This window comes from Saimiri boliviensis, chromosome 11, assembly GCF_048565385.1.
Source record: "Saimiri boliviensis isolate mSaiBol1 chromosome 11, mSaiBol1.pri, whole genome shotgun sequence".
Classification (NCBI taxonomy): Eukaryota; Metazoa; Chordata; class Mammalia; order Primates; family Cebidae; genus Saimiri; species Saimiri boliviensis.
In genome coordinates this window covers 84422845-84446080 of record NC_133459.1, presented here as the reverse complement: position 1 = coordinate 84446080, position 23236 = coordinate 84422845, and the positions used below count along the sequence as shown (strand labels likewise).

The window sequence follows — 23236 nt, the reverse complement described above, 5'->3', positions numbered from 1 at the left end:
CGAAAAAAAATTAGCTGGATGTGGTGGTGGGTGCCTGTAATCCCAAGTACTTGGGAGGTTGGGGCAGGAGAATCGCTTGAATCTGGGAGGCAGAGGTTGCAATGGGCCGAGATCGTGCCACTGCACTCCAGCCTGGGCGGCACGTGAGATTCCATCTCAAAAAAAAGAAAAAGAAAAAGAAATCTTCTTGTCCAGCTCTGTCCCTTGCCTATCCAATCCATCAATCTTACCCTGTACAGGCACAACCCAGAGCCCAGTCTGGCCTCTTCCGGTCTAGTTTCTGTTGCTGCATTAAAAAACACCCTTAAGTGTAGGACTGAGAAGGTGAGGCAGTTGTGCCCTGTGCTGCCTAATACTGGTTAAGACCTCCAAATGGGAAGGGCTGCCCAGGCAGAGGATGTCCCCCTGCCACCTTTGGAGGGGCAGTGCTGGCCAACATTCGTGATGCTGCTTGTCCCTAGCTCAGGTGAGGTCAAAGGATGAAGACGTCAAAGTCAGTGCTTCTCACCCTTGTGCCCACTTTAACTCCTAACAGATGGCATTCACCTGTGCAACACTCCCTCTGGGCATTGTAGTTTTTAAAGACACTCAGAGAGGAAAAAACATGACAGTAATTGGTCACCTCTGGCACTATTAGGAGCACATCAGTAAGAATGACTCTCAGACTTTGGCACAAGTAAAAGAATCTGTGGGTTTATGTGCAGCTTCCAGGCTTAACTCAAGAAAGCAAGCATATCAGAATGCAAAGCAATACTTAAAAAAAAAACAACAAAACCCTTAAACCTAATGGTTTAAAACAAGCTTATCCAACCTATGACCCAGGATACCTTTGAATGCAGCCTAACATAAATTCATAGTTTCTTAAAACATAAGATTTTCTTTGTGGTTTTTTTTTGTTTGTTTGTTTTTTTAGCTCATTAACTATTGTTAGTTAGACTGAGGAAGGAGACCCCTTTCTCTGAAGCATCCAAGACCACTTCCCCTTAGCCTTCTACACTGCATTTCAAAAGGAGAAGTGAAAGTTGAAAACAGAAGGCAAGGCCGGGCATGGTGGCTCAAGCCTATAAGCCCAGCACTTTGGGAGGCCGAGGTGGGTGGATCACGAGGTCAAGAGATCGAGACCATCCTGGTCAACATGGTGAAACCCCGTCTCTACTAAAAATACAAAAAAATTAGCTGGGCATGGTGGCGCGTGCCTGTAATCCCAGCTACTCAGGAGGCTGAGGCAGGATAATCGCCTGAACCCAGGAGGCGGAGGTTGCGGTGAGCCGAGATAGTGCCATTGCACTCCAGCCTGGGCAACAAAGAGCAAAACTCCGTCTCAAAAAAAAAAAGAAAATAGAAGGCACAAGTTCAGTGGAGGAGACAAAACCGGTGCCACTAGCTGGACCTGGAGGTTAAAGATTAAACCCCCAACCCCAGTTCCTATCCTATCTATAGATGGCAGGCATGGTATGGAGGAATCTTTCCCGGAAGGCATTGTTCTTGCTTAATCATGATTAGACCCCCACCTAAGCATGCACCCATCACTTACCTCATTGATCACGACTCTCTCAAATGTATCCTCTAAGATTGTGAACCTTTAAAAGAGGTCAGGATTTTCTAGTTGGGGAGCTCATTTCTTGAGATGCAAGTCTGCCGAGACTCCCAGCCCAGTAAAAAGCTACTTCCTTCACAAACCTGGTGTCCGAGAGGTTTTGTCTGCCGCGTGACCTGCTACAAGACAATTTTATGTATTAGATGTATTTTATGTGTCCTTTATGACAGTTCTTCCCATGAGGCCCAGGGAAGCCAAAAGATTGCACATCCCTGGTTTAAAACATCCAGTGGGCCTTGGCTCACACCAGTAATCCCAGCACTTTGGGAGACTGAAGTGAGAGGATTGCTTGAGGCCAGGAATTCAAAACTAGGCTGGGCAACATAGTGAGACCCTGCCTCTACAAAAAATAAGACGTTACCTGGTTGTGGTGTTGCACACCTGTAGTCCCAGCTACTCAAGAGGCTGAGGTGGGAAGATCACTTGAGCACAGGAGGTTGAGGCTGCAGTGAGCCATGAGCACACCACTGCACTCCAGACTATGCAACACAATGAGACCCTGTCTCAAAAATTAAAAAAGAAAAAACAATTATTTCTGTGACTTACAAATCTAATTTGGGCAGGGCTCAAATTAGAGGAGCCCTTACCTGTGATCTACAAGATATTGGCTGGATGGCCGGGCGCGGTGGCTCAAGCCTGTAATCCCAGCACTTTGGGAGGCCGAGGCGGGTGGATCACGAGGTCGAGAGATCGAGACCATCCTGGTCAACATGGTGAAACCCCGTCTCTACTAAAAGTGCAAAAAATTAGCTGGGCATGGTGGCACGTGCCTGTAATCCCAGTTACTCAGGAGGCTGAGGCAGGAGAATTGCCTGAGCCCAGGAGGCGGAGGTTGCGGTGAGCCGAGATCGCGCCATTGCACTCCAGCCTGGGTAACAAGGGCGAAACTCCGTCTCAAAAAAAAAAAAAAAAAAAAAAAAAAAAGATATTGGCTGGAGTAGCTCAACTGGGGGCTGGCATATGCCCGTCCAAGATGGATTACTCATGCAGCTGGCAAACTGACACTGGCTGTCACTTCCTTTTCATTAAGCAGCTTGGGCTTCCTCACAGCATGGTGACTGGGTTCCAAAAGTAAGCATCCTAAGAGGCTGAAAGTGAAAACAGCCAGTTTCTTAAGATGTAGGCCCATAAATGGCAGTGTCACTTCTACCATCTTCTATGGGTCAAGTAGTCACAAAGCCCAGATTCAGGAGAAGGGGACATAGAGGGGTGTCAAAAAAATCTTAGAGCCCTGTTTGAAAACTTCCACACCTACTCATCTACTCATTGCATTTGGGTGATTTTTTTTTTTTTTTTTTGTATGTGTTTCTTTTGCCTTTGCCTTAAGGGGCATTTTTCTCGCTTCAGATTTGCTTTTAGGACTGTTTGAGAAATTCTGAGTTGTAACCTGTAGCTCTGGGTCTATCCATTGGTCAGGCACTCCAATGATTTAACTGGAAACAAGAACTTACCGCCTAGATTTTTAATTAGAGCAAAGCAGTTTCATCAGGTTTATAAGGTAATTTCCAATGCTATATAAACATCTCTAAGTTATCTTCACACAAGACTCTCTCAACCTTAAAGTAGAACTAGTGTAGGACACCTGCCCACTCCCCTCCCTACACAAGTCAATAATTCTGTATATCTGGTCTCCTGATCGGTAAGTGGTATAAATGAGCATCATACTCATGAGTCCAGTGGTTTGTTTAAAATAGATTGACATTCTCTCTTGGGATGTGTTACCTTGGCTAGCCTATGGTACCCAACTGTTGGTCAAACAGTAATGTAGATGTTTCTGTGAAGGTAATTTTCAGACATGATTAACATTTACAAAAGCAGATTACCATTATAATGTAGGTAGGCCTCATTCAATCAATTGAAGACCTTAAGAATAAGGACTGAGCTTTCCCAAAGTAGAAAGAATTCTGCCTCAAGACTATAACATAGAAACCCTGCTTGAGTTTCCAGCCTGCTGGCCCTCCTTACAGATTTCAGACTCAGAACTGCTACATCAGCTCCTAACTGCATTTGCAGCCTGCTGGACTATCCTACAGATTTCAAACTTCCCAATCCCCAAATTGCATGAACCAATTCCTTCAAATAGAAAAAAAAAAAAAAAAAATCTTAAAATGTATTTAGATATGGAAAGAAATAGATTCTGTCAGCTCTGTTTCTCTAGAAAGCGTGAGTTCACCTTTTGTAATATTCTGTGCATTAATGATTAACGTGAACTTACAAAGATTTGCAAGGAAAAGATCAACATAAATCTAGACTGCTAGAGGCTCTATATACAACCTATGTTTAGAGATTATCAGTGATATGGTTTGGGACTTTGTCCCCACCCACATCTCATGTTCAATTGTAATCCCCAGTGTTGGAGATGGGGCCTGGTGGGAGATGATTAGATCATGAGGATGAATTCTCATGGATAGTTTAGCACCATCCCTTTGGTGCTGTTCTCATGAAACTGAGTGAGTTATCGTGAGATCTGGTTGTTTAAAAGTGTGTAGCAGCTGGGCATGGTGGCACACTCCTGTAATCCCTGTCTTTACTAAAGACAGTTTGGGAGGCTATGGCAGGTGGATTGCCTGAGTCCAGGAGTTCAAGACCAGCCTGGGCAACATGGCAAAACCTTATCTCTACCAAAAATACAAAAAAATAGCCGGACATTGTGGTGCAAGCCTGTGGTCCCAGTTACGCTGGAGGCTGAGGTGAGATAATCACTTGAGCCTACATGTCAAGGTTGCAGTGAGCTGAGACTCTGCCACTTCTACTCCAGCCTGGTCAACAGAGCAAGACCTTGGCTCAAAAAAAAAAAAAAAGTGTGTACCATCTCCCCGTCTCTACGTTCATCCTGCTCCTGCCCATGTGAAGTATCCCCTCCTTTGTCTTCTGCCACAAATGTAAGTCTCCTGAGGCCTGCCCAGAAGCCAAGCAGATGCCAGAATCATGCTTCCTGTACAGCCTGCAGAACTGTGAGCCAATTAAACCTCTTTATAAATTATCCAGTCTCAGGTATTTCTTCATAGCAATGCAAGAATGGACTAATACAATCAGTCTGTGATACTGGACACAAAATTTTGACAGTCTCCTCCTCATAGCCACCAAGCCAAAGTGCCATTGCCAACATGGTGGTGGTTTCCTCATTTGCGGTAATGTATGGGATTATGTTTACATTTAGTTGTACATAATATATACCCTCAAAGCTGATTAAATGAGTCACTCAACACTGCTTACAAGAAAAGACTTAAAAGATGAAAAAAACCCTGCATCTTTAGAGTAAAAACAGTGATGTTGACTGGTTCTGAAGTTTCTGAAAGGCAGAACAATAGTGGGAAAAATATGTTTCATAATTGATTTGCAAACAGAAGTGGAAAAGTTACTAGGCAATAAACCAGCATAGCTCCAGAAGAAATACCTCTTGTCAAATTAATGTAATTTTTTTCAACAGAGTTATTTGTCTATTGGAACAGGAGGAAATGATGGAGGTCATTTGTTCTCAGTGTAGCCAGGCATTTTATCCTGTCTGACATTATGTAGTTATTTGTAAACCAGAAAAAACGAACAAAACATGATCTAACACCTCAGTTCTTAAGTGGGTGTGTTTGAGAATGCTAAAGGATTTGTTCTCAGTTATTTTCAATAGATCACTATCAACAGCAAAGCAAATGGCATCTTCAGGTTTCCATTGTGATGTGACTGTGGCTAGAACTATGGTACCTGGCAGTGAGTAGCCATGGGCAGGAGAAAAGGGTACCCACAACTATTGCGGATTTTTTTTTTTTTCTTGAGATAGAGTCTCACTCTGTCACCAGGTTATAGGGCAGTGGTGTGATCTCAGCTCACCGCAACCTCCAACTCTCTGGTTCAGGCGATTCTCCTGCCTCAGGCTCCTGAGTAGCTGAGATTACAGGCACAAGCCACCACGGCCAGCTACGTTTTTTTGCATTTTTAGTAAAGACAGGGTTTCACCATGTTGGCCGGGATGGTCTCAATCTCCTGATTTTGTGATCTGCCCACCTCGCCCTCCCAAAGTGCTGAGATTACAGGCGGGAGCCACTGATCCCGGCCAGCAATTGGGGATTCTTTTAATTTCATGTCATTTTTTCCATTGGCGATTGACTTTCATTTCTTCCCTCCCTGTGCCTTGTCCTGGAATAGGATATAAATTTGCCTCCACATCTTACACTTCATGATGCCAGTCATCTGTAAATATTGACCCTCTGCCTTTGTTTTTAATATTTGGCATTTTGTTGATTTTTCTCATGACCACTGAGTACACTGGAGCTGTGTGCTCTTGTCCAGGGGAAGCCCTCTAAGATTTCTCCAAGTATGAGTTGAAAGACTTATTTGGATTCTGACCTTCTCAAAGTCTCCTTCTTCTACTGCTATGAATTACCAGCTGTTGGTATTAGAGTTTGTGCCACATTAAGGTCACATTGCCTACACTTTATAAGCAAATTTTAAAAGAACTACATTTTTAAGGGATTCTTTACTGAGTAACACATCACATATTTTCTTTACAAGACAAAATTTAATATGTGTAAATTATGGCTTAAGTTTAACAAGGAACATCTCAGGAACTCATCAATGCATATTAAGAAGCTTGGGCCGGGCGCGGTGGCTCAAGCCTGTAATCCCAGCACTTTGGGAGGCCGAGGCTCAAGAGATCGAGACCATCCTGGTCAGCATAGTGAAACCCCGTCTCTACTAAAAATACAAAAAAATCAGCTGGGCGTGGTGGCTTGTGCCTGTAATCCCAGCTACTCAGGAGGCTGAGACAGGAGAATTGCCTGAACCCAGGAGGTGGAGGTTGCGGTGAGCCGAGATCGCGCCATTGCACTCCAGCCTGGATAACAAGAGCGAAACTCTGTCTCAAAAAAAAAAAAAAAAAAAAAAAAAAGAAGCTTGGGCTTTATTTACTCTATAGATCAGTGGGTCTCAAAATGTAGAGTATAAAGGGCCGGGCGCGGTGGCTCAAGCCTGTAATCCCAGCACTTTGGGAGGGCGAGGCTGGTGGATCACGAGGTCGATAGATCCAGACCAACCTGGTCAGCATGGTGAAACCCCATCTCTACTAAAAATACAAAAAATTAGCTGGGCATGGTGGCGCGTGCCTGTAATCCCAGCTACTCAGGAGGCTGAGGCAGGAGAATTGCCTGAACCCAGGGGGCGGAGGTTTCGGTGAGCCGAGATCGCGCCATTGCACTCCAGCCTGGGTAACAAGAGCGAAACTCCGTCTCAAAAAAAAAAGAAAAAAAAAAAAAGAAAAGAAAAGAAAGAAAATCCTTAGACCGTACTTTTAAAAACACCATTGTAGGAAGAGGGATACTGAAGGCTCCTGAGCATTGTGGCATGAGCACATATGTGTTTTAAATGGGTTTTGCTGCAGATGAATTGGAAGAAGGACCAGTTTGGAGGCTATTTCAGTAGCCCGAGAAAGCAGTGATGGAGATGGGGCAGGATATTAGGACTGAAAGGAGAAGATAGGTATGAAAGTATATTGAGAGTTCTAAATTAAAATGCCTATAGGAGCCAGTCAGGTAACATAAACAAGTTCAGAGACTCAAGAAAAGACTGTAAGTAGTGACAGATGTACAGGGCATGCCCCACCTAAAGAAGAGAGCTGCAGCCGGGTACGGTGGCTCATGCCTGTCGCTCTAGCACTTTGGGAGGCTGAGGCAGGTGGATCACTTGAGGTCAGGACCAACTGGCCAACATGGTGAAATCCCATCTCTAGTAAATCAAAAATTAGCCGGGTGTGGTGGCACACTCCTATAGTCCCAGCTACTTGGGAGGCTGAGGTGGAAGAATCACTTGAACCCGGGAGGTGGAGTTGGCAGTGAGCCAAGATTACACCACTGCACTCCAGCCTGGGCAACAGAGAAAAACTACATCTCAAAAAAAACAAAACAAACAAACAAACAAACAAAAAAAAAAACCAACTGCTTCTCTGTTCTAGCTGATTTTGGCTGTACTGGAATATGGGTCCACTCTTACCAAATATTCTAGTTTCTCAAAAGAATCTAGAATTTGGCACTTAAAATGCAAAACATCCTTATTTTTAAATAGTGGCAACAAATTTAAATTCTTCCCAACCTCAGTGGAAGCCAACCATGATTTTAGGCCCACAGATCCATTTGCAACCTCTTTTTGTGGATGAGGAGGAAAAGGGAAACATCATGGATGCCTTCACTGACTCATGAAGGCTCACACTGAGAAATCAGGACAAAGGGCCAGTTAAGGGAAAAATGAAGGCATCTTTTCTGAATTTGAACTTAAGAAGTCTGAGATTTCCAAGGGGAGATGTTCAGGTGGAAGTTGCTGTATGTGTCTGATGCTCAGAAGAAAGGTCTGAGAGAGAGAGGTTTAGGATAAGCAAGTATGCCAGTACGATGTGATTCGTCACATATACATTTAACCTCTGCAAATTCAGCCAAACACAGATGGCAAAATGGAAAGAGGGGAAAAAGATTAAATAGAGTAATTTCTCCACTCAGCGTATGCACCAAAGTGAGCTTGCAATGGAAAATGTGAGTCTCTTCCCTCATTTCATCTCAGTTCTCCACATCACTAACAGGTAAGCACTTTGTTGTACCATGTCTAATTCTAAGTACTTTGCTAAGGGATTTTCAAGGGTAAATTTACATGCAATATTTTTGCCTTACACACTAATTTTAGAGCCTCCCTTCCAATTTCTGAGTCCGCTATATTAAAACCATAAGAAAGGATGAGATCATCCTAGAGATGAGTGTAATGAAAAGAGCAGTAGTGTAGTGCTGGATCCAGGAGAACGGCAATGTATGAGATGGAAAGAACCCGTGGAAAAGAAAGGAAATGAAAGGCTACGAAGAGGCCCAAAAGAGTATCAGGGACACCAGTGCATTGGTCTTTCATGTCACATACAGAAGAACATTCCAGTAGAATGAGAACTGAAAATATGTTCATTCGATTTTTACAATTGGAAGGTCATTGTTGACCTTAGGAAGAACCGTTTCAAACTGCCTGGATTAGTTTTCTAGTGCTGCCGTAACAAAGTACCACAGACTGAGTGGCTTAAACAACAGGACTTAATATTCTCATAGTTCTGGAGGCTACGTGTCAGAGATTAAGGTGTCAACAGGGTTGGTTTCTTCTGAGGCCTCTCTGCCTAACATGCAGGTAACTGTCTTCTCTCAGTGTCTTCACATAGCCTCACACAGTTGTCCCTCTGTGCGTGTGTGTCCTAATCGCTTCCTAAAAGGACACCAGTCATATTATAAAGTAGGCCCTACCTTTGTGAACTCATTTCAACTTAATTACTCTTTAAAGACCGGATCTCCAAATACAGTCACATTCTGAGGTGTTGGAAATTAGGACTTCAACATACAATTTTGGGATGGGGTGGAGGGACACAATTCAGAGGAAACCAGATTTCAGAGCAGTGGGGAGATAAGTGAATTGAAGAGAAATGGGGAGGTGGGAAGTAGAGACAACTGGAGAATTTTGAATAAGAGGTTACAGCTAGATTGGCTTTGAGAATCAAAGGAAGAGTTTTTTAACCTGGGAAACACTTGAGATGTTTATAAGATGAGAAGAAGATGCCAGCGAAGAAGGAGGAAAAAAAGTATGTGGGAGAGGCAGTGGGTCAAATGCATGGGTGCTTGGCTTCCCATGGAAGGAAGAGAGCCTGGGAGGAAAGAGATGAGGATGGGCAAGAGCGCACACAACCAGATAACACGGAAAGGGAAGGAGCTCGGCTGTCTCAGCCATGTGGGATGCAAGGCCATTCATCAGGATTTGAGAGAGCAGCTAAGGGCTGCATGACGGGCTTGTAAGGAAGGTTTGGAATCATTGCTGAGGAAGGAAGGAGAGGGAGTAGATGGAGGACAAATCTGGAGTGACACTGATCCTATTTGAAGTCTAACTCTGGATCTTCACTGGTTTACCATGTGACTTCAGCTAAATTTTCTAATTTTTCCTCTTCATGTTATTCTATGTGAAGTAGGGTTAATAATAACTACTATGGACACATTATTGAGAAGATTAAATAATAAAATTGTTGCATTTCAGTGACATTATTAGTAGCATGCTGCTTCTTTCATTACCCAATGCTAGCAAACTAGTTCTAACTTTCTCTTCTTTTTCTTTATTCAAGCTTCATCTGGACCATTTTTCCAGGGCTCGATGGTCGACTGTGTAGATTTGATGATGGCACTTCACGTCCATGCAAAAGTTAAGTGAGGAGGCGTTACTTTACCCATTTAGTCATAACGGTTTTCAGAACATTCCAGATAAAGCTGCTTTTTCTCAAAGAAAATAAAATATACATATACCAAAACATTTTCAAATTAAAATAGGCACTGAACAAACATATTGCTGCCAGGAATAATCTAAGCTCTACTTAAAGCTGGTTTGTAGGATTGTAAATTGAGACCAGCCTTTGCTTCTTATCCTATAGGGGCAATGAGTCAGGATTTCCTGAAATTAAGCAATCATGTAAAATGCATTAGCGGTTTCTAGAACACCTCCGGCATCCTTGTGCCAAGAAATTAACATGTTTTCTACTTGGCATCTCATTTATATTCCTCAGTGACCCCATTAAGATCCTTCTATCGGCCGGGCGCGGTGGCTCAAGCCTGTAATCCCAGCACTTTGGGAGGCCGAGGCGGATGGATCACGAGGTCAAGAGATCGAGACCATCCTGGTCAACATGGTGATACCCCGTCTCTACTAAAAATACAAAAAACTAGCTGGGGCCGGGCACGGTGGCTCACGCCTATAATCCCAGCACTTTGGGAGGCCGAGGTGGGTGGATCACGAGGTCAAGAGATCGAGACCATCTTGGTCAACAAGGTGAAACCCCGTCTCTACTAAAAATACAAAAATTAGCCGGGCGTGGTGGTGCATGCCTGTAGTCCCAGCTACTCGGGAGGCTGAGGCAGGAGAATTGCTTGAACCCAGGAGGCGGAGGTTGCGGTGAGCCGAGATCGCGCCATTGCACTCCAGCCTGGGTAACAAGAGCGAAACTCCATCTCAAAAAAAAAAAAAAAAAAGATCCTTCTATCAGCCTGAGTCAGTATGATAATGTAGCTAAGATTCATCACTGAAAGTTTATTTTTTCTGGAAATACATAAGCTTGGTGATGATCGCTACATATCATTGGGAGGGTTGGATTCCAAGTCAGAATCGTGACTTTATAATAAAAGTTACACTAGCTATTAGTCCTATTTCAACCCCTCTCATTGCTTAACATGATTTTAGCCTGATTTTTGTCCCAACTCGACCACTGGAACTTTTCTTTGCTACCAGTAATCTCCTAATTGCCAACCCTTTGTTCTCATTCTATTTAAACTTTCTTTACCAATTTCATCTCTGTACTGAAAGACCTTTTATTTCCAAAATAGAATTTTTCCCCTAGCGATCTTCTATCTTTCTTTGCTGGTTACTTCTTATTCCTGTGCCTACCTCCGGGATGCTGCAGTTGTCCCAGCGTTATGTCATCGTCCCTCCTCCTGTCAAGTGTCAGAAATTCAAATGGCAGCAGGGACTGGGCCAGGCAGATAACATGAAAGTCAGATATAATTGATAGCAGTGTGGGCACTCTGGCAAAGAGAAGATGCAACATACCCCATTTGGAGGCACCCACAACTGAAAGCTTTTTTTTTTTTTTTTTTTTTTTTTTTTGAGACAGAGTTTCGCTCTTGTTACCCAGGCTGGAGTGCAATGGCGCAATCTCGGCTCACCGCAACCTCCACCTCCTGGGTTCAGGCAATTCTCCTGCTTCAGCCTCCTGAGTAGCTGGGATTACAGGCAAGCGCCAACATGCCCAGCTAATTTTTTGTATTTTTAGTAGAGATGGGGTTTCACCATGTTGACCAGGATGGTCTCGATCTCTCGACCTCGTGATCCACCCGCCTCGGCCTCCCAAAGTGCTGGGATTACAGGCTTGAGCCACCGCGCCCGGCCCAACTGAAAACTTTTTAAATACCATCTTGGCCGAAAAACTTTCATAGACTAAGCTGTATGGCTTTTTAATAACAGAGCTGTTCTCAGAAACCAGGTCTTCTTGTCCAAGCCTCTGAGGGCAGGACTCATTTATAGGGTGTTTTGTGTACCACTTAACCTCTGCTGAATACATAAATAATCATTCCTGAATTTGAGTTCAGGGGCGTAAGTCACTCAGCATGGTTTACTTTTTAATCTGTAAAACAGGCTACCCCAGAAGTTCACTTACATTTGTTTCTTTTTTTTTTTTGAGATGGAGTTTCGCTCTTGTTACCCAGGCTGGAGTGCAATGGCACTATCTCGGCTCACCGCAACCTCCGCCTCCTGGGTTCAGGCAATTCTCCTGCCTCAGCCTCCTGAGTAGCTGGGATTACAGGCACACGCCACCATGCCCAGGTAATTTTTTTTGTATTTTAGTAGAGATGGGGTTTCACCATGTTGACCAGGATGGTCTCGATCTCTTGACCTTTTGATCCACCCGCCTTGGCCTCCCAAAGTGCTGGGATTACAGGCATGAGCCACCACACCCGGCCTACATTTGTTTCTAAATATGATACAAACATTTTACTGTTAGTGATATCATTTTTATCTTTAAAGTTTTCCAAAGGGCCTTCTTGTATTTCTCTAACTTAGAAGTGTCGCCTCCCTGCATCCTGAGGTTCCTTCCCATCTGTGACACCCACCAAAAGTTTACTTACACTGTTATATATAAATATCTGACATTTATGCAGAGTTCATAGGTGATCATCCTGGCTTATAAGAAGGGAAGAACTCACCTTCTTCATCTAGAAATCTTAGTTTTTTGTGCTCTGCCTGTGCATTTTCCTAGGTTTAGCAACCACAAATATGTACTTATTTAACATCCTTTATCATGAAATTTCAATTTACCTATGAGAAAATGATTTAATAAAGAATCTGAGTGAAAACCTAACATCTGAAGGTGCTTTCTCTTGCACAGAGTACACAATATAAAAAACAATCAGGGCTGGGCGCGGTGGCTCAAGCTTGTAAAATCCCAGCACTTTGGGAGGCCGAGGCGGGTGGATCACGAGGTCAAGAGATCGAGACCATCCTGGTCAACATGGTGAAACCCCGTCTCTACTAAAAATGCAAAAAATTAGATGAGCATGGTGGCACGTGCCTGTAATCCCAGCTACTCAGGAGGCTGAGGCAGGAGAATTGCCTGAACCCAGGGGGCGGAGGTTGCGGTGAGCCGAGATCGCGCCATTGCACTCCAGCCTGGGTAACAAGGGCGAAACTCTGTCTCAAAAAAAAAAAAAAAAAAAAAAATCAGGCCAGGTACAGTGGCTCACTCCTGTAATCCTAGCACTCTGGGAGGTCAATACAGGCAGATCATGAGGTCAAGAGATTGAGACCATCCTGGCCAACATGGTGAAATCCCATCTCTACTAAAAATATGAAAAATTAGCTGGGTTTGGTGGTGCACACCTGTAGTCTCAGATACTCAGGAGGCCGAATCAGGAGAATCACTTGAACCCAGGAAGCAGAGGTTGCAGTGAGCCAAGATCGTGAGACTTTGTCTCAAAAAAATAAAATATAGCCGGGCGCGGTGGCTAAAGCCTGTAATCCCAGCACTTTGGGAGGCTGAGGCGGGTGGATCACGAGGTCAAGAGATCGAGACCATCCTGGTCAGCATGGTGAAACCCCGTCTCTACTAAAAATACAAAAAATTAGCTGGGCATGGTGGCACGTGCCTGTAATCCCAGCTACTCAGGAGGCTGAGGCAGCAGAATTGCCTGAACCCAGGAGGCGGAGGTTGCGGTGAGCCGAGATCGCGCCATTGCACTCCAGCCTGGGTAAACAAGAGCGAAACCCTGTCTCAGAAAAAAAAATAAATAAAATAAAATAAAATAAAATAAAATAAAATAAAAAACAATCAGAAAGTATTTGCTTGAGAACGTTCTCGAAATGATACACAACCTCACACAGTACTTTTCATGTTTGCAAAAGCTGTTATGAAGACACCAAAGGAATTTCTCTTGAAGCAAAAACTAGGGAGAACTAAGTTCTGATGTTTTTTATCTTGCCCAAATTCCTATCTAAGGGGTCCGGGGAGTCAAGGCCTGCAAACCATAAATTCTCATCAGATGGGTTTTATTTACCCCTGTATGTCCTGACTTACTTTTTTTTTTTTTTTTTTTTTGAGATAGAGTTTCATTCTTGTTACCCAGGCTGGAGTGCAATGGCGCGATCTCGGCTCACCGCAACTTCCGCCTCCTGGGTTCAGGCAATTCTCCTGCCTCAGCCTCCTGAGTAGCTGGGATTATAGGCAAGTGCCTGCATGCCCAGCTAATTTTTTGTATTTTTAGTACAGACGGGGTTTCACCATGTTGACCAGGTTGGTCTCTATCTCTTGACCTTGTGATCCACCTGCCTCGGCCTCCCAAAGTGCTGGGATTACAGGCTTGAGTCACTGCGCCCGGCCCTGACTTACTTTTAAAACTGACTCTGGTATAACATTATAAGACAAAGAAGAAAATCAAAATATTTTACCCGAAAACATGTTTATTTGCCACATTTTGAAATGGCTCTGCAAAGCCATCATTTGTGGGGAAAAATTTGCATCTGTAAAGAATCTCTGTTAACATAGCTATATCTTTTTCTTCCAGGCCCTCCAATTCTGAAGAGAGTAACTGAGAGTCTATCACCTTTCAAAAGTTCTGAATAGGAAACATTTGTCCTCTATTGTATCTAAGGGCAGCCACTATGAGACTTAAAAAAACTGGTAGTCTCCAAACCTCCTTAAGCTGATAAGCAACTTCCGCAAAGTTTCGGATACAAAATCAATGTGCAGAAATCACAAGCATTCCTATACACCAATAACAGACAGCAGAGAGCCAAATCATGAGCGAACTCCCATTTGTAGTTGCTACAAAGAGAATAAAATACCTGGGAATACAACTAACAAAGGAGGTAAAAAATCTCTTCAAGGAGAACTACAAACCACCAATCAAGAAAATGAGAGGAAAAACATTATATGCTCATGGTTAGGAAGAATCAGTATGGTGAAAATGACCATAATTCCCAAAGTAATTTATAGATTCAATGCTATCCCCATCAAGCTGCCATTGACCTTCTTCACAGAACTGGAAAAAAACACTTTAAATTTCATATGGAAAAGAGAGCCCACATAGCCAAGACAATCCTAAGCAAAAAGAACAAAGCTGGAGGCATCATGCTACCTGACTTCAGACTACACTGCAAGCCTAGAGTAATCAAAACAGCATGGTACTGGTACCAAAACAGAGATATAGACCAATGGAACAGAACAGAGGCCTCGGAAGCAATGCCACACATCTACAACCATCTGATCTTTGATAAACTTGACAAAAACAAGCAATGAGGAAAGGATTCCCTGTTTAATAAATGGTGTTGGGAAAACTGGCTAGCCATAGGCAGAAAGCTGAAACTGGACCCCTTCCTTACACCTTAATACAAAAATTAACTCCAGATAGATTAAAGATTTAAACGTAAGAACTAATACCATAAAAACCCTAGAAAAAAATCTAGGCAAAATCATTCAGGACATAGACACAGGCCACGACTTCATGACTAAAACACCAAAAGCAATGGCAACAAAAGTCAAAATAGACAAATGGGACCTAATTAAACTTAAGAGCTTCTGCACAGCAAAAGAAACAATCTTAAACTGGCAGCCAGCAGAATGGGAAAAATTTTCACAATCTACCCATCAAAGGGCTAATATCCAGAATCTACAAAGAACTGAAGCAGATTTACAAGAAAATAAAAAACTCATTCAAAAGTGGACAAAGGATATGAACAGACACTTTTCAAAAGAAGACAAATATGTGGCCAACAAACATATGAAAAAATGCTCATCATCATTGGTCATTAGAGAAATGTAAATCAAAACCACATTGAGATACCATCTCACGCCAGTTAGAATGGCGATCATTAAAACATCTGGAGACAACAGATGCTGGAAAGGATGTGGAGAAAGAGGAACACTTTTACACTGTTGGTGGGAGTGTAAATTAGTTCAACCATTGTGGTGACTGTGTGGCGATTCCTCAAGGATCTAGAAATAGAAATTCCATTTTACCCAGCAATCCCATTACTGGATATATACCCAAAGGATTATAAATCATTCTATCATAAAGACACATGCGCACGTATGTTCACTGCAGCACTGTTTACTATAGCAAAGACCTGGAACCAATCCAAATGTCCATTGGTGATAAACTGGACAAAAAAAAATGTGGCCCATATACACCATGGAATACTATGCAGCCATAAAAAAATGATGAGTTCATGTCCTTTGCAGGGACATGAATGAACCTGGAAACCATCATTCTCGGCAAACTGACACAAGAACAGAACACCAAACACCACATGTTTTCACTCATAGGTGAGTGATGAACAATGAGAACACTTGGGCACAGGGAAGGGAACTACAGTCACAGGGATAGGTCAGGGAGTTGAAGGGGTGGGGAAGATGGGGAGGGATAACACCAGGAAAAATACCTGACATAGGTGACAGTGGTGGGGGATGGAGACAGCAAACCACCATGGCATGTATGTACCTATGCAACAATCCTGCAGGATGCAGGACGTGCACATGTACCCCAAATACAATAAAAAAATAAAAAACAGAGCAAAACAAAAAAAAAAACCTTTGGTCTCCATATTTCTTTATTTTAACCTGAACATTTCCTTTCTATTGATCCCAGGTATTTAGACAAAATCAACTAATTGTCAATCAGAAAATGTTCAAATTTACCTATAGCCTGGAAACCATCCCCATTCCCCCACCCGCACCACTCCCCACCCTCCACCCCCACCCCCCTGCCACCCCTCTTTGAATTGTCCTACCTTTCTGAAGCAAACCAGTGTATTTCTCAAATGTATTTGATTGATGTCTCATGCCTTCCTAAAATGGGTAAGACTAGCTGCACCCTGACTGCCTTGGGCACATGTTCTCAGGACCTCCTGAGGGCTGTGTCATGGGCCATGGTCACTCATATTTGCCTCATAATAAATGTCTTTAAATATTTTACAGAGTTTGACTCTTTTTGTTGACACTAAAAAGATATCACTCTTCTTCTTCCTCAGGATGTGTTATCACCAGCTCAGCAGAGGCAGTTCAGTTTGGCTCAAGAACAAATGTTCCTCATTTTGCGTGGTTCTAAACAGGTAAAACAGTCTTGCCTTAACTCCCTAAATAAAATGGGACTTGGTCGGGCTTGGTCGCTCATGTCTGTAATCCCAGCACTTTGGGAGGCCAAGGCAGGCAGATCACCTGAGGTTGGGAGTTCAAGACCTGCCTGACCAACATGGAGAAACCCCATCTCTAATAAAAATACAAAATTACCCAGGCATGGTGACGCATGCCTGTAATTCCAGCTAGTAGGGAGGCTGAGGCAGGAGAATTGCTTGAACCCAGGAGTGGTGGTTGCGGTGAGCTGAGATTGCGACACTGCATTCCAGTCTGGGCGACAAGAGCAAAACTCCATCTCAAAATAAATAAATAAATAAAATAAAATAATAAAAGAGGACTCAGGTTTGTTGGTGATAAAAGTGCTTGATGGCACAAAGTGGGACCAACTCTCAGGCAAAAGTTTTCTCAGCAAGGCGGTTTACTTCTGCATGAAAGGCAGAGGCAAGGCACCGAACAAAGGAGAGCAGCAGTTTTTCCCTAATGTGGACCCTGTTCCTGTGTCCTCCCGCTTGGGCTGAGGTCGGACCACACTATCCAGGCTAAATCCGATTGGCTACTGTTGACATCATCAAGGGGCAACGGTGGGCTTTTGACGGGAAGGAGGTTACATAGGTGACCAGAAATGCTTGGACATGTTTTGTCACAGCAGAGATAGATGAGTGGGTAAGATTATAGAATAGAACAAAGAATCAGAAATGGAAACCCTTTGCAGAGAAATGATTTGTTCTTAACAATTTCCCCCCTCTTAAATTTATACATTTTCTCCTTCAAACTTATCTAACTTGACTTGGCTTTGTTGTTCTTCTAGGAGAAAGGATCTATTAGTATAGGATTGGGAGAAACTGGGGAAGATTTTGGTAATAGCTGTTTCTATCATTCTCTGAACTAGTCCACAAATGCAGGGTATGAGGCAGTGTCTGACAAGAATAAACACACCTGTTACTATTTCAAGAGAAGAATTGAGGCCATGATTCCTTTCCATTTACTGAACCACCTTTCTAGCTATTCCGTAAAAGGTTATTGACTTCAGAATTTTTAGCTAGTTCATTGGATAAAGCAAAAGTACTTGTAAAGCCTTTGTTAAGCTCCCATTGGGGGCAGTATTATTTGGGTAGAAGGTACAACATTGAGTTTGAATCATAACACAAACCCCACCTTTTTTGGCTAATATCATGCGTCTGGAGCCATTCTGTTTTCCCAAGCCATCTGGCCAGTAGGTCCTAACTGGTCAGCTATTCCTTTGACATCATCCTTGGTGTAATTGTAATACTGCTGCTGATTATAATAGATGTAATTTATCCAGTCTATGTTTTTGTTAATAGTTACCGACAGAAATAATGATTCAAATCCTGCAGCTATTTGGTCTCGGGCTTTAAATCTATCAGATACCCACTTTGGGACTCCAATGCATCTAAATAACCTTGGGAGTCAAAAGACCCATAAAGGGGCCTCTCTTATTTTACTGTGCTGTGATTTTTTTTCTCTGATTGATGAAATGCCAGGGTGAAAGGGATAGCCAATTGGACAATAGCACAAGTGCCGCTCCAGTTACTTGGCAGAGCGCCCAGTAATGGTCCGCCACGATACCACCATACATCCACTCGAGGATGACTCAGGGCAGACTGATGGGTAAGCTCTTGGAAGGGCTTAAGCTCACTGTATCCCTTTAAGCTTCCAAGGAACACCAGATTTTCCCCTTGTTGTGAGAGGAATGAGGTGAAATTGATATTGGGAGATGGAAGCTGGATGGCCCTTGAGGGCTGACCCACAGGGTGTCGGACAGAGAGAGAGCTTGGCATGATTTATTGCCCCAAGCTGTAGAGTCCTGAAAGAGCTACCATGCAGCCCCTGGCCCCTTGACTGGAAGACCATCTGAGTGGAAAGAGGACAATCTGGGCCTCTGGCTGGCTGTGCACACAAACATAACAATTGCTTTTGTTTAATTGGCAGACAGAATATTTGATCCATTCCAACCAGGCATTTATATCTTGATATCCTGTTTCAATTGCTAGAATTTGCCTTAAATCACCTACTTCTAAAATATCTACTTTGGCATTGTTGTTGGTCACGGTAGATGGCTTAGAAGAAGAGGGGGTCAATAAAATGCATTTTGAAGAAGCCTATAGGATCATACCCATTGACCTCTACTCCTAAGCCATAAAAGCATTCTAAAGAGGGCGTAGAGTTGATGGAGGTAGGGGTATTAATGGAGATAGTTACTCCTTTATAACAGTGAGATTGGCAATTAGAGGGTGTGGTTCCTTTGGTGAGGTGGAGGTGAGATTTTAGATCGGTCCAGCCCTCTGGGGTCCAGCCCGGATCTCTGGTGGTCCAGATGATATCTGCCCAAGTTGGGGTGTCCTGGTACCCCCATTATGAGCAGGATGCAGGGTCAGTGGCTTCTCTGTAGGGACGGAGATATGTTTCTAAAGTAGAGATTTGTCTTTGCCATTGTTCATCCTTATCACAAGGTATAAAAAGGCAAGCATTAAAGGTAATGATTTGGGAGGAGTCTGACCTAGTAACACTGTTAACAAGGTGGTCAGAAATAGAATGAGAAAAGAGAAAAGAGTAGTAGAATAAATGAAAGAGAGTTAAGCTTTTCTTAGCTTTAGTTTGAGGGGGTTTTTCCCTCAGATAATGGCCCATGACTCTGGAGGTGGCGATGTTTTCTTGACTCAGGTATCATGGGTCCATCCTTTTTCTGCTGTCTGGACTGTGGTTTCAGTGTGTTGGAGCACGACGTAAGGTCCTTCCCAGGCTGACTCAAGTTTTTCCTTCTTTCAGCTTTTGATGAAGGTTTGGATTTAGGAAAAGGGAAAGTAGAGGAGAGATCAAGTATATAATTCCTGAGAGAAAGGTTATTTTTAACCAGGCCATAGGAAGGCATTTGGTAACTAAGTCTTTAGAACTAATTTGGTCAAGTAGTTCTTTGAGGTAGTAGGATATTCTTATTTAATGTCTAGGGCTTGAGGTAGCACTGTGAAATTGGTTCTATTGAGGTAGTTAGTTTATTAGTAAGCAACTATCTGTGACTTAATTTGACTAAAGTATGAATTTCTTATTCACTTATAAACTCTGAGAACTGCATCACACATGGCTCAGGGTCCTCTGATGCAGGTGGGGCAGGATTTCTTTTTTGTCTAGCAATATTCATTGAGTTCTGTCCAGTGCCCATTTCTATTAGCTTTTCTTTTTCAGTGGAAGAAAAAGCAGGGATCCCAGTAGTAGGAGGAAGGTAAGGAATTAAGTGGGAAACAGGCATTTTTAGAAGGGACAGCAACCTGCTTGGCTTATCTGTTCTACTAGGTTATTTTTCTGATTCTTGAAAGACAGGCTTTTCTGGTGTCCAAAGACATGGACAGCGGGCGCGGTGGCTCACGCCTGTAATCCCAGCACTTTGGGAGGCTGAGGCGGGTGGATCACGAGGTCAAGAAATCGAGACCATCCTGGTCAACATGGTGAAACCCCGTCTCTACTAAAAATACAAAAAAAAAAAAAAATTAGCTGGGCATGGTGGCGCGTGCCTGTAATCCCAGCGACTCAGGAGGCTGAGGCAGGAGAATTGCCTGAACCCAGGAGGCGGAGGTTGCGGTGAGCTGAGACTGCGCCATTGCACTCCAGCCTGGGTAACAAGAGCAAAACTCGGTCTCAAAAAAAAAAAAAAAAAAACAAAAAAAAACAAAACTGATTAATTCCTTGTGAACAAGGTTTTAACTTTTATTTTTAATAAAACCTCAGTCAGTCTAAAATTTTTCTAAAAGTATGGGCCACTTAGAATCAGTATAGATAGTTCCTTCCTGGTTTTGCAGGTATTTTAAGGCTTGACTCAAGGCAAACAGCTTACAAATTTGGGTAGACTATTAGACAGTTTTCTGGACCCTATTTTTTAAGAGCTTTTCCATTAGTTACTGAATACCTCAGCCACTTGTGAGGAACCAACTACAAACGCGTGCCGCCATGTTTTGAAGTGGGAGGCATTTCTTGTGTGATAGTAAATTAAATCTAAACGTGTATTCTCTTAGTAGGTTTAGACTCTGTTACGAAACCTGCTAGATTAGATTTGGTGGTTAGTGTTAAATTATCTTTTAACAGAACAGCCTTGTACTTTAAGATTCTTGGGTCAATAAACCACCTTTTTGTCTTTCTGATTTAAGATGGTAGATGGTTTTAACTTGATGGGGCGTGCTTACAACTAAATTTCCTCCAAACACAACCCTTGAAGGGCAAAGGACATGTCCCTGCCACCAACATAGGGCATAATCTGTTTCCTCTTGAGAGGCAGGTCTCCTACTAGCAATGTTTTCTATTAAAAGTTCACAGATCCATTCATCATTTGACCCAAAATTTGGCCAGAAAACTAAAGTTTCGAGGATTGGTTCTTGAGTCCAAATGAATCAGCAATATCTTATGATTTGCTGCTTTTTCTTATGTTTAGTCTTTTCATCATCCTTCCAATGTTTTAACATGAGACCTAGAGGACTATCAGGGGGAATATCTTTGTTGCTATCTTTATTCTTTATATTCCCTGTCTTGCTTGGCGTATGTCCCATATTGGGTCCTAGTTAGGCTCAATCTCTCGTATCAGAAATGTCTTGCCTATCCTTCTCTAGGGGCTTGCTAGGGCTATTAGGCACAATTTCTCTTATTACAAATGTCTCGCCTATCCTTTAGCCCCACCTGCTGGAGGTTCCTTGCACCTTTCTCTCGTTTCGTTGGCTCTGGCGGTTTCCCCAGAGAGAAATTAGGTTTCTGTTAACGTTGGCTGGACTGTATAAACCCCAACATCAGGATCCCTACAAGAGAGCTACCATTAGCCGTAGGAGGTAACCACGGAACTGCAGACTGGACTCAGACACTCCACACAGCAGTAGTGCTTGTTACCATTCACACACTTTCAACCTCCAGAATCCGAACCACCAAGGAAATACTTGGCCACCCCTGTGGCTTTTCTTACCTTGGTCTGTGCACAGAGTTACCTGGTCACTGCGGTAATGTGAGCCTCCTTTCCCCAAAGCTGCCAGCCAGTTTCTTTCCTGCATTGCTGAGAGTCTGGGTTTATTCGTCACAGCAGGCAGAGTCTTGATCTTTAGGCCCTGAGGCCACCGCAGTGAGGCAGTGAGATGCACCGTCTCCTCCTGGGAGAGGACCAGAGATCCCCTTCCCAAAGGAGAACAGGAATCCTGGGATGAGCCCCCAGATTGTTGGAGATAAAAGTGCTCGGTTCCACAAAGTGGGACCAATACTCAGGCAAAAGCTTTCTCAGCAAGGCAATTTACTTCTATAGAAGGGCATCTGCATGCAAGGCAGAGGCAAGGGAGAGTGCCTTGAACAAAAGAGAGCAGCAGGTTTTTTTTGTTTTGTTTTGTTTTTAGACAAAGTTTCACTCTGGTTACCCAGGCTGGAGTGCCATGGCACGATCTCAGATCACCGCAACCTCCGCCTCCTGGGTTCAGGCAATTCTCCTGCCTCAGCCTCCTGAGTAGCTGGGATTACAGGCATGCGCCACTATGCCCAGCTGATTTTTGTATTTTTAGTAGAGATGGGGTTTCACCATGTTGACCAGGATGGTCTCAATCTCTTGACCTCGTGATCCACCCGCCTTGGCCTCCCAAAGTGCTGGGATTACAGGCGTGAGCCACCACGCCCGACCGTGAGAGCAGCAGTTTTTATTCATGTGGACCGTGTTCCTATGTCCTCCCTCTGTAGGCTGGGGTCGGATACACAATCTAGGCTAATTCCAATTGGCTACTGTTGACATCATCAAGGGGCAAGGGTGGGCTTCTGATGGGAAGGACAGTTACATAGGTGACCAGAAATACGTGCGTGTGTTTGGTCACAGCAGAGATGGGGAGGACTGATAGGTGCATGGGTAAGACTGCTTTACAGAATAGAACAAAGAACCAGAAACGGAAACCCTTTGAAGAGAAACTATTTGTTCTTAACAACAAGTTGTAAGAGTACCAGATAAAAACAGACAAAGGAGGAAGCGCATGACCCGAGTTCAGGCTCTCCCGCCACACTTCCACACTCATGTTGGTCTCCATTCCTCCACTTGCCTCTACCACCAGCTCCCCTGTTTACCACAGATAAAAATACCATGCATTTTCATCAAGTGGTCCCTTGAAGCAGTCACATCATATCCATCCTCCTCCAGTTCATTGGCCTGCCCTTTCCCTCCAACTAGCCTTTAACACTTCATACAAATATATTCCATCTTCTCCTCAGATGTTCCGCGTATACCCCACTAAACTGTAAGTGTTGCAAGGACAGGGACCATGTTTGTCTTATTACCATTGTATTCATGGGGCTGAGTCCAGTATCTGGCATGAAGGAGATGCTTCATAAATACTTGTTAAATTTTTTTATTTAAAACTTGTTTACACAATTTTTATTTTCTAAATTCCTTTTTTTTTCTTTTATACATTAGAGATAGGGTCTCGCTATATTGCCCAGGCTGGTTTTGAACTCCT

At 43.3% G+C, this 23236-nt stretch overlaps 1 long non-coding RNA gene and 1 other non-coding gene across 3 annotated transcripts in view; both read left to right on the top strand.

The window, feature by feature from the left end:
• Positions 1-309: 309 nt before the first annotated feature.
• On the top strand, positions 310-442 carry LOC120366267 (small nucleolar RNA SNORA47). Its single transcript, XR_005580996.1, has one exon. It is a non-coding gene; the product is annotated as a small nucleolar RNA SNORA47 (small nucleolar RNA).
• A 13280-nt stretch (positions 443-13722) lies between these two features.
• Positions 13723-23236, top strand: part of LOC141580292 (uncharacterized) — a 33187-nt gene continuing 23673 nt past the window's right edge. For both annotated transcript variants that reach the window (XR_012512475.1, XR_012512476.1), the window contains exons 1-2: positions 13723-15953; positions 16658-16738. This is a non-coding gene — a long non-coding RNA (uncharacterized LOC141580292). The remainder of the gene's footprint in view (positions 15954-16657; positions 16739-23236) is intronic.